This window comes from Cupressus sempervirens, chromosome 8 (assembly GCF_028749045.1).
Source record: "Cupressus sempervirens isolate cs-2001-9-10 chromosome 8, ASM2874904v1, whole genome shotgun sequence".
In the NCBI taxonomy this organism is placed as follows: Eukaryota; Viridiplantae; Streptophyta; class Pinopsida; order Cupressales; family Cupressaceae; genus Cupressus; species Cupressus sempervirens.
The window spans coordinates 170060827-170076078 of record NC_143125.1 but is presented as its reverse complement, the minus strand read 5'-3'; positions in this window follow the sequence as shown (position 1 = coordinate 170076078).

Sequence of the window (15252 nt, the reverse complement as noted above, 5' to 3'; positions counted from 1 at the left end):
TAAATGTAAGTAATCAACCTAATTAAGATATGGAAATAGGTGTATACTAAAAAGTGAAATGAATGATAAATTACTCACCTTGAAATGTGTAGAGGAATATGCATTTTTTCTCTAAAAATCATGGATTTAAATATATTACATAACTTCCAACTACAGATTTGAAATCACAATAGAAAACTCATAAATCGATGCTTTTCTTAGGGCCTTATGAAGACATCAACTTGGTGCAACATGTTCTAGATGCATTACAATAATGTCACTATGTTCCCAAGATATAGTAGAAAAGTCAACCTAACTTTTTCAGAATTGGTCAATGAATGATTTGTAGATCTATGATTGTAATTATTCCATCTCACTCCAACAAACACAAAAATTTTATTTTTATTTTGAGTGGATAACTAGATCTAGGAATCAACCTTTGAAATTGAAATATTTAAATAGTGAGAAATGTAAGTATTCACCTTTCTCGGGAAAACCCTTGTCAATTAGGTTTTGTATTACTTGTATGTTGTAGATGTTGAATTTGCAATGAATGATCTAGGAAATCTCCACAAATGCAATGTATCTACCAATACCACACCATGGATACATAAATGTAAATGTGAATCAATGAAAAATATGATGAATTCCTCAATACAAATCTCCCCCTTTGATATGCTAGATCTCAAAGAGGAAATGATCATTAAATATCCTTGAATACCTGACAAAAATATGCTTGCTTGAAATTTTCAATTCTTGAACTTTCCTTTATATCTTTTAGATGTTGATGGATTTGAAAAAGAGGTGCCTAGGCTTCTTTTATACTAGTTTTTGTGCACAAAAAAAAAAGCAAGCCAACAAGACTACCCAATTATTAAATTTATAACCCCGAGATAAAATTGGCCCCAAAATTTAAAGTTTATGGAGAATAGGTTGGCCAATCTCAACCTATTCTAGAAGAGGTTGACATAGATCAACCTATTCCAAGGTTATCCCATAAGAAGCTAGTGTCGAGGTTTGAGAGACTTCTTAATAAAAGTGAAAGATATGGGATAGAACATGAGAAGGAGATTATCAAGCATGAATCCATACATGGTCCATAAGGTCACTAAAGGATGGGAGCTACAAGGTCTTAAATGATGAGTGCTCCCATTTTAGGATGGTACAATGGTGAATCTAATGCTCCTCCCTTGTCCTAATCTACCATGATAAATAATTTGGTACAAGTATCTATATAACTCTATAATCATTATTATACCCCACACTATCAATACTTGTGTCCATAATGTGCATGATCACCATGATCAACACTAGATTCATGCTATTCCCTCTCATGTCAAGGGAAATATACCCTAAAACTAAACCAAAAATATAGAAATACACCCATATTTTTTTTTGGTTTTGCATCAAAGTAATGATCTAGTGCTAATTGTCTTTGTCATAAAATAGGTGTGATATCAGGTCCAACTAATTCCTACCCCTCCTATTGCTAGGCAATGTCTTCACAAATGAAATTTGTACTCAAGATGTGTAACTAGAATATCTGGTAAACATCCTATTGTACCATATTAAATTAGAAGCACTTTAATTTAATGCTAAGTTAGTGTCCATTTAATGTGATTTCATCATATATTTCATTTAATTTTCATTTCTCCCATTTATTCTTATTTCTTTTTATTTCTCCTAGATGGAATCAAGATTGGATTTAATGATCCTCCTTGGTATTCTTATTCTATGGCACAAATCTTGAGGTAGGACCTATTTACTTGGGTGCTCCTTTATCTCCTTCCAATCACTTGGAATCTCTTGTTTGTACTAAAAAAAGTTTTTCCTAAGATCTAAATCTAATTTCCTGAGGCTGGTTTGACTCTCTATGTTGACCCTAATCTAGAGCATAATGATTTTTGGGTTTTATAGATCTCATAGCTTTAGGTTTTGATCATAATTTTTGGTAGTTTCAAGAATCATATGACATCTCATGTATAGGTTTGTATTCCAAAAAGTTTCCTTCTCTATTTCAATACACATTTCTATTTCTTTACATTTAGATTTCACATTATATATCTATCTTCATAAAACCCTCTCTTTGTGGAGGTGAGGGATGTTAGAAACAATAGTCCACCAAGATAACTATGGAGGGGGGGGGGTGGGGGGGGGGGGGGGGGGTGGGGTGTGGGGGTTGAATTAGTTTTCCAATAAAAATACTTACACAACACGATGTACTAATATATATATTCCTTGTTAGAGGATAGACCTTGTTAGGAGTCTGTTACAACATTTAGTACAATGAGTCCCTATTAGGAGACTTTGAATCCCTATTAGGAGATTCCAACCCTGTTAAGAGTTGTGCCAACCATGTTAGGAGTTGTGGTATGATGTATGCAAGAAGAGCCTACTGCCCAAACATGCAATTTCAACTACAAGAAGAGCTCACTACTCAAACAAGTAATTTACTAGTATCTTCTTCTTTTCTCTATTCTTTCCTCTATCTTGTCAACTAGACCAATCATTGTCAGACCTTGTAGACTAAGTCACGAACTTCAAATCCAAATACCAAACCTTAGATCACTTAGAAAAACCTTGGCAATGAAGTTTCCTTCACTTTCACACTGCTCTACTCAACTTTGTATTCCATACTCTCTGCTACTTATCATCTATCATTTAATCATATCAACACACCCCATGATAAAGGAAAATTTCCTTCCTTTATACCAAGTCCATAAAACAATTTCTAAGTTAGTTGTTGGTCCTTCTCAATTAATTATTATAGGACCTCACTAAGAACACATTACACTTAGCAATAATCTTAATCTTTTGCCTTACAACTTGAATAACTTTCTGTACTTACAATATTATGAAGAGTGAGCTTAGCCACGTTATCCTTAACATGTCTTCTTCATGTTCTCAACCTTGATCCTCAAGATATGAACTCTGCTAGGAGATATAACAAGTTTACCAGAATATGCCTCTGTAAACTTTATCTCAGAATAGACATCACCAAAACTTACATAACTTCTAGACTTGTCCTTTCTGCTTTAAATGTTAACTGCATACACCAAATACTCAGAAGTATCTCCCATAACCTCGGGTGGTTATCATGCTTAAGTAGTCATCCATACCAACTTAATCTTTCTATTGTTCTTCTGTCAGATACCATAGAGGACATCAAACATTCTATGTTGACATCAATGAAAAACTCAATCGTGAATGTAATATATCATCATCATCAAACCAATCTTCCAATCTTGTCAATCTTCCAACAATCTCCCCCTTTGGCATTGATGGCAACATAGATGAAAAACATCTAGTTCCAAGAATACCAACAAAAGACAAACAATCTTCAAATCCTCTTCGTCAATCATACTCCCCCATTGATGTACCTTAATGTGCTCTGTACCAAACTATTATTACAAATATTGTGCTTATGTTGAACACCTTCCTACAATACTTCCCCCCTATTGCAATAATTCTCCCCATAGTATAATGTTTTTCATGCCACACTTCTCCCCCATTGACATCAATGTCGAAGGTTTCTGCAACCAATATCTTTGAATCAAACTCTGCAACAATTGATACTTACTTAGCTCGAGTTTCAAAAGGCACTATTGAAAACATCATCAACAACATCAATAAGAGTCCTAAATGACTCTGTCCATCACAGCTACTCCCCCATATAGGAAGCATCAACAACTAGTCCAGACAAACAATGGTGCTTTGTTACCCTAGACTGATGCATTCTTGCATCTTCTACTCTGATGTAGGAAGGGGCATAACCCCAAGTATACCTCACAAATACTCAAAAGTCTCTTTGGGAAGAGGCTTAGTGAATATATCTGCAATCTGCCCTTTAGTACTCACACACTCCAATGTGATTTCCTTTTCTACAACTTTTTCTCTCAACATATGATACTTAATAGAAATGTGTTTAATCCTTGAATACAATACTGGATTCTTAAACATATTTATTGTGCTTGTGTTGTCACAATGTATAATAATAGGTTGACTAATTTCTATCCTTATATCCTTTAGCATTTGCTTCATCCAAATTACTTGATTGCAATTATTTGTTGCTGCAACATACTCTGCTTCTATTGTACATTGAGATGTACAATCCTAAATCTTGCTTAACCAAGAAACCAATCTTCCTCCAAGAAAGAAAGCTCCTACACTAGTGCTCTTTTTGTCATCCATACTATCTACCCAATCTACATCAGTATAAGCACTCAGAGTAAAACCATTAGATTTATCATACCATAATCCAAATTCTGAAGTTCCTTTCAGATATCTAAATATCCTTTTCACTACTGCATAATGTGCTTCTCTGGGATCAGCGTAGAATCTTGCAATAATTCCAACAACATTTGCTATATCCAGCCTTGTGTGAGTCAGATATTTCAAACCTCCAATCACAGATTTGTATTTCTTATGCTCAACAGTAGATGTCTCATCCTTCATAGATAACTTGTGTCTAGTTATCATAGGTGTTCCAACAGGTTTATATGTTTCCAAACCAAACCTTTTCAAAAAATCCTTCAAGTACTTAGTCTAAGAAATAAAGATTCCTTCTTTATTCTGTACTATCTGAATCTTAGGAAATATTTCATCTCTCATATCATACTCATTTCAAATCCTTTCTTCATTTCTTCTGCAAACTTCTTACTTTCTTCATCATTTCCTCCAAATATGATAGCATCAACAAATATTACCAAAATCATCAAACCATCATCAATTTTTTTCTAATACAAATTACTATCTAACATACCTTTTCTATATCCGAGCTTTGTCAAATGCTTGTCCAACCTTGCATACTAGGTTTTGGGTGCTTGCTTCAATCCATACAATGCTTTCCTTAGTCTCCATACTATGTCCTTATCATCTATCAAAGGACATCCTTCAGGCTGTCAATATATACCTCTTCTTTAAGTTCTCCATTCAGAAATGCTGACTTGACATCCATTTGATATACTTTTAATTTCTTTTGTGCTGCATAGGCTAAGAATAATCTCATGGCTTTTATTCTAGCCACTAAAGCATAAATCTCCTTATAGTTTATTCCTTCTTGCTATGAATAACTTTACATACCAATCTTGCTTTGTTTCTTACAACTTCACTTTGCTCATTCATCTTGTTCCTAAATACCTATTTAGTTCCTATCACATTTGTATCTTCTGGTCTAGGGACCAATTATCATGTCTCATTCTTTACTATTTGATCCAATTCCTCTTTCATAGCTTGCCTTCAGTAATCATCTTTACATGCTTCATTTGCATTCTTCGGTTCAACTTGAGATATCAAGCATAGTTCTTCATTAACTCCTCTTCTTGTTATCACAACTTTGTCTTTGCTTACAATGATTTGTTTAGATGGGTGATTCTTTATCGTGTTCTTTCCTAAAGTAGGAGTTGTTATCTCAACTCTTGGCTCTACTAAAGGTTCTGAGCTTTGTTCCTACCTTTGCTCTCCTTCATTCTGCAAATCATTGTTAGTCTCAAGAAATACCTCATCATTCCTTGGCTTAGTAACAACAACATCATCATCTGAATTGTAATCAACTCTCACATTAGCACTTTCCATAATAGTTTTAGTTCTTTGATTATAACATCTATAAGCCTTGCTTTTCAATGAATAACCAAGAAACATACCTTCATCACTTCTAGCATCAAACTTACCAATTTCATCATCTCTCTTAATGTAACTGATGCAAGATCATCCTAGGTGTAAGGGCAATCTTGCATCACCCAAAAATATTTTTTTTTAGTCTTTTCTATTTTAATAAGGACTAGTAGATAGGGTGGTTACTATTTATGGGAGCTTGCTATTTTTTTAAAGTTTGTCATACGAGCTTAGAATGCACTCATTTTCTACAGGAAGGTTCATTTTAGAGATATAATCCTACTATTAAAATCTCATTGCTCCAACTTAAGTATCAGAGAAGTTATTAGGGATTTTCAATGGAAAAATTTGCAGAAAAAATCTTTAGGCTCATTGTTGGAGGCCTTAGAGTTCCCAGATGAGGTCCAAAAACTCAACAAAAGGGTGCTAGTGCCATTTTGAGCCTATAGATCAAGAGCTGGCATTTTTGAAAAGTGGTTATAATAGCCAATTGGAGCAACAGTTTGTGAGTTATGGCCTTTGAAAGTTGGGCTACCAAAATTTCTAAAATAATTTGTCAAAGATGTATTTGCTTGACTCTATGTGTATTGTTAGGGTCTGTCGGTCCTAGGTATTAAGTTTGAGCATCTAGAACCTACTTGGGTGACATAAAATTGCCTATTTAAGAAATGCCCAAACATTGTCTAGGACAACTCTGGGGAATAGTTCACAACACTATCTTGCAGATTACTGTAATGAAGGCGCCCATTTGGGTTAGCATATTGTAATTGAGAAATATGTAATTTTGCATTTGTGGCAATAATAAGAAGTCCATATTTTGTTATCATATTTGTTGTTGTTTCTTTAGTTCTATTATGACTTTATGGTATTAAGGGGAGTCCCCTGCATCAAGTGGTATCAGAGCTAGAGTTCCTGAGTGTGTGGATAGATCACCGATTGTGAGGTAGTTTACACTAGGTTTGTGGTTTGGGCTAAGTGTGTAGACAGATCGTCGATTGTGAGGTAGTTTGCACTAGGATTTCAATGGAAGCGAGAACATGCCTCCACAAAGAGAGCATGGAAGAAGAGCTCTAGGTGTTACACCTGAGGGTTTTTGAGCCCTCCAAAGGAAAATGTAAGCATTGGAAGAACAAATGTGAAGAGGAATAAATCTTCCTTTAAAAGATGAAAGCGAGGATGAGGACGAAGTGGAAGAAAATGTCAAAGCAAAGGCAGTTCTAAACCTAGAGGAAGAGAGGTTTTTTAGGGCCATCTCCAAGATTGAAAAAAGACCTAAATTTGAGGTTCCCACATTTTTAGGAAATCTTAAACTAGAAGGGCTAATTGATTGGATCAATGAACTAGAGGAATACTTTGAGTATGAAGATATTAAGGATCCAGATAGGGTCAAGTTTGTGAAGGCAAAATTGAAGGGACATGTAAAGATCTAGTGGCAAGAGGTTTAGTTGGAGAAAAATAGAAAGGAAAAGGACAAAATCACCAAATGGGATAAGATGATAGCTAAAATGAAGCAAAAATTCATACCTATGGATTATGAGCTTGATTTGTTAAAGAAGATGCAAGGAATGAAGCAAGCAGGAAGATCTATTCAAGAGTATATCGAAGAGTTCTACCGAGTTCTCATTAGAATTGACCATGTAGAAGCTAATAAGGAGAAAGTTGCCCATTATCTTAATGGGTTAAGGCCAAGCATTCAAGACAAGCTAAGTCTGGTTCGAATGAGTAGTATTGAGGAGGCATACCAGTTTTCCCTAGGAGTTGAGGAGAAACTAAGAAAGAAGTTTGAAAACAAGAACAATGGAAGAAATCATGGTGGAAGATTTGGCAGACAATCTTATGGAGGTTGTAATGATGATCATAAGAATAAGAATGAGGCTAGAAGTAGCAACTAGAACCAAAGGGGAAACAATTCTAATCATTTCCATGATCAGAACAATAGAGATCAGAGAGGAAGAGGTAGCAGACAAGGATCTAGAAGAGGAGGCTTCCGTGGAAAATATTTTCATTGTGGAGAAGAAGGGCATAGAGCATTTGAATGTACCTAGTGCCAAGGAAGGACAGATCAAAGAATAGAAGGTCAGACAAGAATTGTGCATGTTGATGAAGATGCCAGATCCTCACATTCTGAAGATGCTAAAAGAGGAGAAGTCCTAGTTAACAAAAGAGTCCTATTGAGTGGTGAGAATGAACCTGATCAAAGAAGGAGTTTGTTTCACACAAGGTGTAAACGTGGAGATAAGTGTTGTGATGTGATCATTGATGGTGGAAGTACTAACAATCTACTGTCAAAAATGATGGTCACTAAGTTGAAGCTACAGAGATAGAAACACCCACATCCATACCATATTGCTTGAGTGCAAGATGACCACAAGGTTATGGTGAAGTTCAAGATTGGAAACTACCAGGATGAGGTACTATGTGATATCATACCTATGGACATATGTCATATGTTGTTGGGTAGGCCATGGCAGTTTGACAAGCATGCTGTACATGATGGGTGAGCAAATACCTACACTCTAACTAAGGATGGAGTGAAAAATAAGTTGAAGTCATTGAAGGATAAAGAAGAAAAGGTATGTAGTGCTACCATAATATGTTTTGTTGATGGAAAAGAGTTTCTTAAAGGTATGAAACATGAGCATATGTGTTTTTCTATAATTCCTAAAGATATTAAAGAAGAAGTAGAGGAGGTACCTGTAGAAGTTGCAAATATGTTGGAAGAGTTTTCTGATATTGTATCAAATAATGTACCTAATGGATTGCTCCCAATAAGGAAGATTAGTCGCCAGATGGATTTGGTTCTAGGAACCAATTTTCCAAACAAGTTAGCACACAGAATGACACTAGCCCAAAGTGAAGAGTTGAATAGGCAAGTTCATGAGTTGTTGCAGAAGGGGTTGATTCGAGAGAGTCTAAGTCCATGTGCTGTACCAACAGTGTTAGAACCAAAGAAGAATGGAGAATGTAGGATGTGCATAGATTCTCATGCTATCAAGAAGATCACCATCAAGTATAGATTTCCTTTGCCAAGGATGGATGATATTATGGACTGTTTGAGTGGAGCTCAATATTTCACAAAGATAGATTTGAAGAGTGGGTACCATTAGATTCGTATTAGAGAAGGTGATGAGTAGAAGATTGCTTTCAAGACAAGGGAAGGACTATATGAGTGGTTAGTCATGCCTTTTGGGCTAACCAATGGATCAAGCACTTTCATGAGGCTCATGAATGAGGTATTGAAGGAGCTTCTACGCAAGTTTGTCATTGTTAACCTAGATGATATATTGATCTTTAGTAAGACATTGGAGGAGCATTTGATTCATATTTGCAAGGTGTTTGAAAAGTTGAGGCAAGAAAAATTGTTGATAAACTTGAAGAAGTGCAATTTATGTAAAGAAGGAGTTGGAGAAGGTCTAAAAATGGACCCAGAGAAAGTGAAGGCTATCCTTGAATAGCCTACTCCAAGGAGTGCAATAGAGGTAAGATCTTTTCATGGACTGGCTACATTTTACAAAAATTTCATAAGAAGTTTTAGCAGTATTTGTGGACCCTTGATTGAAACAATGAGAGGAGATAGGAAAGAGTTTAAGTGGACTATAGGAGTAGATAAGAGTTTCAATCTATTGAAACAAAAAGTTACTAAGAAGCCTGTTTCAACCCTAATTTTAACAAGGTGTTTCAAGTAGATTGTGATGCTAGTGGTACTATAATAGGAGCTATTTTGAGCTAGGAAGGTAGACTAGTTGCTTATTTTAGTGAGAAGTTGAATGATGCAAAAAGAAAATATTATATTTATGATCAAGAATTTTATGCTATAGTTCAAGCATTGAAGAAGTGGAGACACTATCTTCATCCCAAGGAGTTTCTTTTGTATACTGATCATCAAGCTTTGCAATATTTGAATAGTCAAGAAAAATTGAACCAAAGGCATTTAAAATGGGTTGAGTTTTTTTAGAGTTATACATTTGCTTTGAAACACAGAAGTGGGAAGTCTAACAAAGTTGTAGATGCTCTTAGTAGAAGACAACTTTTTCTAACAGCAATGCAGATAGAGGTGGTTGGGTTCAAGAAACTTAGTACAATGTATCTGAATGATCTTGATTTTGGTGAAGTGTGGAAGGCTTGTATAGAACTTGTTACACTTGATAGGACAAAGTGGTTGGATTTCATGATCTAAGATAATATGTTGTTCAAAGGAAGCCGGTTGTGCATTCCAAGAAGTTCAATGAGAGAGAACCTCATCAAGGAAAAGCATAGTGGAGGATTGCCTGGATATTTTGGTAGAGATAAAACTATAGCTTTGGTTTCTAAAAATTATTACTGGCCATAGTTACAACAAGATATGATGAAGTTTGTACAAAGTTGCCGAGTATGTTAGATGGTGAAAGGAGTGAAGTAGAATATAGGGTTGTATCAGCCATTATCTATACCAAAGAAGCCATGGGAGGATGTTAGCATGGATTTTATTCTTGGATTATCAAGGACACAATGTGAGCATGATTCTATTTTTGTGGTGGTTGACAGGTTTTCCAAGATGGCACATTTTATTCCTTGCAAGAAGACTAGTGATGTTGTTCATGTAGCAGAGTTATTTTTTAGAGAAGTGGTGAGATTACATGGTCTGCCAAAGAGTATAGTTTTAGATTGAGATACCAAACTTGTTGGGTATTTTTGGCATACATTATGGAAGAAGTTGAAGATAGATTTGAATTTTAGTTCATCACATCATCCATAGATTGATGGATAGGCAGAAGCTGTGAATCACAATTTTGGAAACTTGTTGAGATGCTTGGTTGGAGATAAACCAAAAGGATGGGATATTATTTTACCACAGGAAGAATTTGCATATAATAATTATGTCAATAGGAGTACTGGTAAATCACCATTCCAGATTGTGTATGGGAGTAGTCCTAGAAATGTTTCTGAATTGAGGAAGTTGGACAAGGGAGAGATAAGTAGTGCTGAAGCAGAAGATTTTGCTGAATATTTGAAGAACATCCACGAGGAATTGAGGAAGCACATCATAAAGATGAATACATAGTATAAGGCTAAGGAATATGTGAAAAGGATATAAAAGGAATTTTAGATTGGAGATTGTCATGTCCCCTTTTCAAATAATTAAAAATAATAATCTTTGCTAAGGCAGGAAGGCCCAAAAAAGTGAAGTTTCGGCAAAAGGGGCTAATATTTGGAAACCAATGGAATAATAAATAAAAATTATTATTAAAATATGTTTTATTAACCCCTCTTGGATGTGAGTTAGGGTTATGCCCTCTTTTAAGGGATTTGGAGGAATTTTGGGCTCATTCCAGAACTTGATTTTCGCTTATTGCTTTGTTTTTCTTCAGAGGCTGCCAAACCTGTGGAGAAGGAGACCGAAGGACAGGAGTTTGTAGGTTTCTAGGAAGGCTAAGGATGAGATTTTGAAGTCATTCCATGTGCAAGCTCATGCAGAGTTTTCCCTTGTGCTAAATAGTGCAAATTTGTGGGTTTTCGAGTGTGTTTTTTTGTAAGAGTTTGGTGTTTTCGGTTGAGTATTTCATATCAGTTTGGGTTGCTGCTATATTTTAGACTTTTATATGTTAAAATAGAGCTGAATATATGTATTGGGACGTGGTTAAACTTCTGAGATAGATTATTAATATTTTTGTGGTGTTTTCGGGCATTTTTGTGTTAATTTCGGGAGCCCGATGAGCATGGTTTTTGTCCTACGTTTGGGAGCTGTTGTATAAATGCTATAAAAATATGAAAATGTCATTTTGTAGGCCATTATTCTGCTGAAATTTTTGTAAAAATGTCCATTTTCAGATTTATTAATAATATGTGAAGCTGTGAAGTTTTTGGCACTATTTCGGACATACCCGATTTGGGTTTTATTGAGAAATTGGTGGATCTTTGAAATATTGGTTGTTTGATTTTAAAAATCTGATTAGAGGAATTAAATATAATATTAAATTAGAAAGGGGATATTACAGAGATGAAGTCATTGTTCATTTGAGAAAGGAGTGTTTTTTAGTAGATACATATAATAAGCTCAAGATGAAGAAGTTTGGACCATGCAAGATAGTGAAAAGGCATTATTCTAGAAATGCGTATGAAGTGGAGTTGCCCGCTGAATTGAATATTTCTCTAGTATTTAATATTTTAGATTTTATAGAGTATTATGAAGGAGGTGATGGAGATGAAGTTACAGAAGCTCAGTGGAGCATTCAAGCAGCTAGTTCGGCCACTAAGGAGATTGAGGAGATACTAGATAGTCGTATTGAAAAAAGTACCAAAAACATAACTTATGAGGAATATATGGTCAAATGGAAAGGGAGATTAGTTGAGGGTTCATCATGGTTAGCAAAAGAGGAGGTCAACCATCTTGGTTTTCCTCTGAGCACTTGAGACGTGACGGGGTCACTTCTCAAATTACCCTGGGTGTCTGATGCAGAAGCATCTTGGGTGTAAGGGAAATCTTGCATCACCCAAAAATATTTTATTTTTAGTCTTTTCTATTTTAATAAGGACTAGTAGATAGGGTGGTTACTATTAATGGGAGCTTGCTATTTTTAGTAAGTTTGTCATACGAGCTCGAAAAGTTCTCATTTTCTACAGGAAGGTTCATTTTAGAGATATAAGCCTACCATAAAAATCTCATTGCTCTAGCTTAAGTATCAAAGAAGTTATTGGGGATTTTCGGTAGAAACATTTGCAAACAAATCTTCAGGCTCACTATTGGAGGCCTTAGAGTGCCCAGATGAGGTCTAAAAACTTGATGGAAGGGCACTAGCATGGTTTCAAGCCTGTAGAGTAGGAGCTAGCATTTTCAAAAAGTGGTTATAATAGTTGATCAGAGCAACGGTTCATGAGTTATGGCCTTCAGAAGTTGGGCTACCAAAATTTCTAAAATAATTTGTCAAAGATGTATTTGGCCGACTCTATGTGCATTGTTAGGGTCAGTCAGTCCTAGGTATTATGTTTGAACATCTAGAACCTTCCCAGGTGGCATAAAATTGCCTATTTAAGAAAGGCCCAAACATTGTCTAGGATAGCTCTAGGGAATAGTTCGCAGCACTGTCTAGCAAATTATTGTAATGAAGGCACCCATTGGGTTAGCATATTGTAATTGAGAAATATGTAATTCCGCATTTGCAGCAATAATAAAAAGTCCATATTTTGTTCTTGCATTTGCTGTTGTTTCTTTATTTCTGTTATGAGTTTATGGTATTAAGGGGAGTCCCCTACATCAGTAACACGCACTTACAAATATTTTGAAGTACTTAACTATAGTTGAATGACCAAACTACAGTTCATAAGGTGTCTTATTTGTATCCTTCTTGACTTAAATTATATTCATAATGTAGACTATTGTATTCACTACTTTTGTCCAAAATGTCTTGGATACATCATTTTCTACTAATATAGCTCTAGTTGCTTTTGTTATAGACTTGTTTCTTCTCTTTGCAATGCCATTCTATTCAAGGGTTCTTAGAGCTGAGTTGTCTCTTAATTCCATTTTCCTCACAAAACATGTTAAACTCATTTTAAGTAAATTCTCCTCCTCTATCTAATCTTAAACATTTAATCTTTCACCAGATTCATTCTCATCTCTATTCTTGAATATCTTAAACTTGTCAAATGCCTTAGATTTCTCTTTAAGAAATGCAACCCACATCATTCTAGAAAAATCATCAACAAGAATCATAAAATACCTTTCACCATAGAATCCTCTAGCCTTTGTAGGATAGCTGAGATCTATGTGTACAATCTCCTACTTCATTGTGGTGGTAAACTTCTTGTTGGGAAAATAAGTTCTATTATGCTTTGCCAAAACACACTCCTTGCAAATTGTGTTAGTAGGTTTTACAATCTTTGAAAAATCTCTAACAACAAACATTTTACTAGTCCTCACAATACTATCAAAGCTTATATGATCGAATCTCTTATGCCATAACCAACTATCATCTACCTTTGCAACCAAACATGTCATTTCAGTAGGATTCAATTGAAATACATTACCTCCAGATCTGGTTCTCGCTCCAATTATCTTTCCATCTTTATCTTTGATCATGTATTTCTTTTTTATGAATTGCAACTGATAACCTTTGTCTACTAGTTGTCCAATAGTCAAAAGATTGTGCTTTAAACCATCAAAAAAGTATACATCATTAGTATTAGTTTTACCATCAAGAGTTATAGATCTAATACCGTTAACTTGGCATGCTTCATTGTTTCCCATTCTGACAATTCCTCCATCCTGACTTTTGAAGTCAACAAACTTGTTCATATCACTAGTCATATGATGGGAACAACCACTATCAATTATCCAATTAGATTTCTTCTCAACCTGTGATACCAAAGCTACCTTCTCTAGAATTTCCTCTTTAATTGACACAAATCCAATTTCATCATCACTAGCACTTAATGCTTGATCATTAGAATCATTATCTTCATTTGCATACAAATAATATCTATCTTTTCTAGGCTTATAACTTCCCTTATACTTTTTCTCCCTTTTAGGACACTTAGATGCATAATGGCCATATTCATCACAAGTCCAACACTTAAAGATTTTCTTACCTCCTTTTCCTCTTCTTACCAGAAGGGCTACTACTTCATCAATCTTTCTATCTTCTTTAGATCTGCTACTGCTAGCAAAATCTCCTCTAGCACTTGTGCTCCTTGATAGGTTAGGTTGAATATTCAAGGCACTAAAAGCTGTATCTATTCTGGTTAATTCTCTAGATTGTCTAAGTTCATTCTCAACTGCTTCAAATCCTTTGTGAAATCCTTGGTACAAGATATCAAAAATTGTATCATATGAACTGCTAGCTTGAATGGTGGTGTTAGAGTCTTCAATATCTTCCTTATAACCTCATCATCTTCTTTGTTTCCTCCTTGAGCTTTACTACCTATAGTAATTTCTAATATCCTGCCTATATATGTTCTTACAGATTCATCTTCCATCATCTTAACATCTTGAAATGTACAAATCCAACTTTGTAGCCTCAACTTCTTAGAATGTGCATCACCTTCAAAACTATTTTCCAAAGCTTTCCAAATCAAATGTGAAGTAGGAAGTGATTTTACCTGATTGTACTCAATTTTAGGAAGTGCAGTTAATAGTGCTTCTCTAGCTCTCATGTCACACATGAAAAGATCTCTTTCTACCTCGGTGCAAGTTTCCAAATCCTTTCCTTCAATGATTATCTTCGCTGATTTTGTTAAGATCCAATATCCGGGACCCATACACAACAAATGTGTCTTCATCTTTTCCTTCTAGTTGTTGTAGTTTGTTCCATAAAACTTCAGACTATCTTTCCTGAACATGTTTGCCATGGATCTTCCAAAGCTGTTAAAATTTTTCTTCAAGGACTTGATGCTATAATATCAATTTTTAGAAATAATAGTCCACCAAGATAATTGAGAGGGGGGGGGGGGGAGGGGGTGGTGAATCAGTTATCCAGTAAAAACACATATCTTCTTTAAACAAACCTAACCATTCAACCAAAGTAAACAACAACCATACAAAGATGTACATAGATAATTACACCAGATATGTTGACTAGGGAAACCCTTGATCAAAGGGAAAACCATGGTGCAAATGATGCCCACAAGATGATGTACTAATAAATATATTCCTTGTTAGAGGATAGACCCTATTAGGAGTTTGTT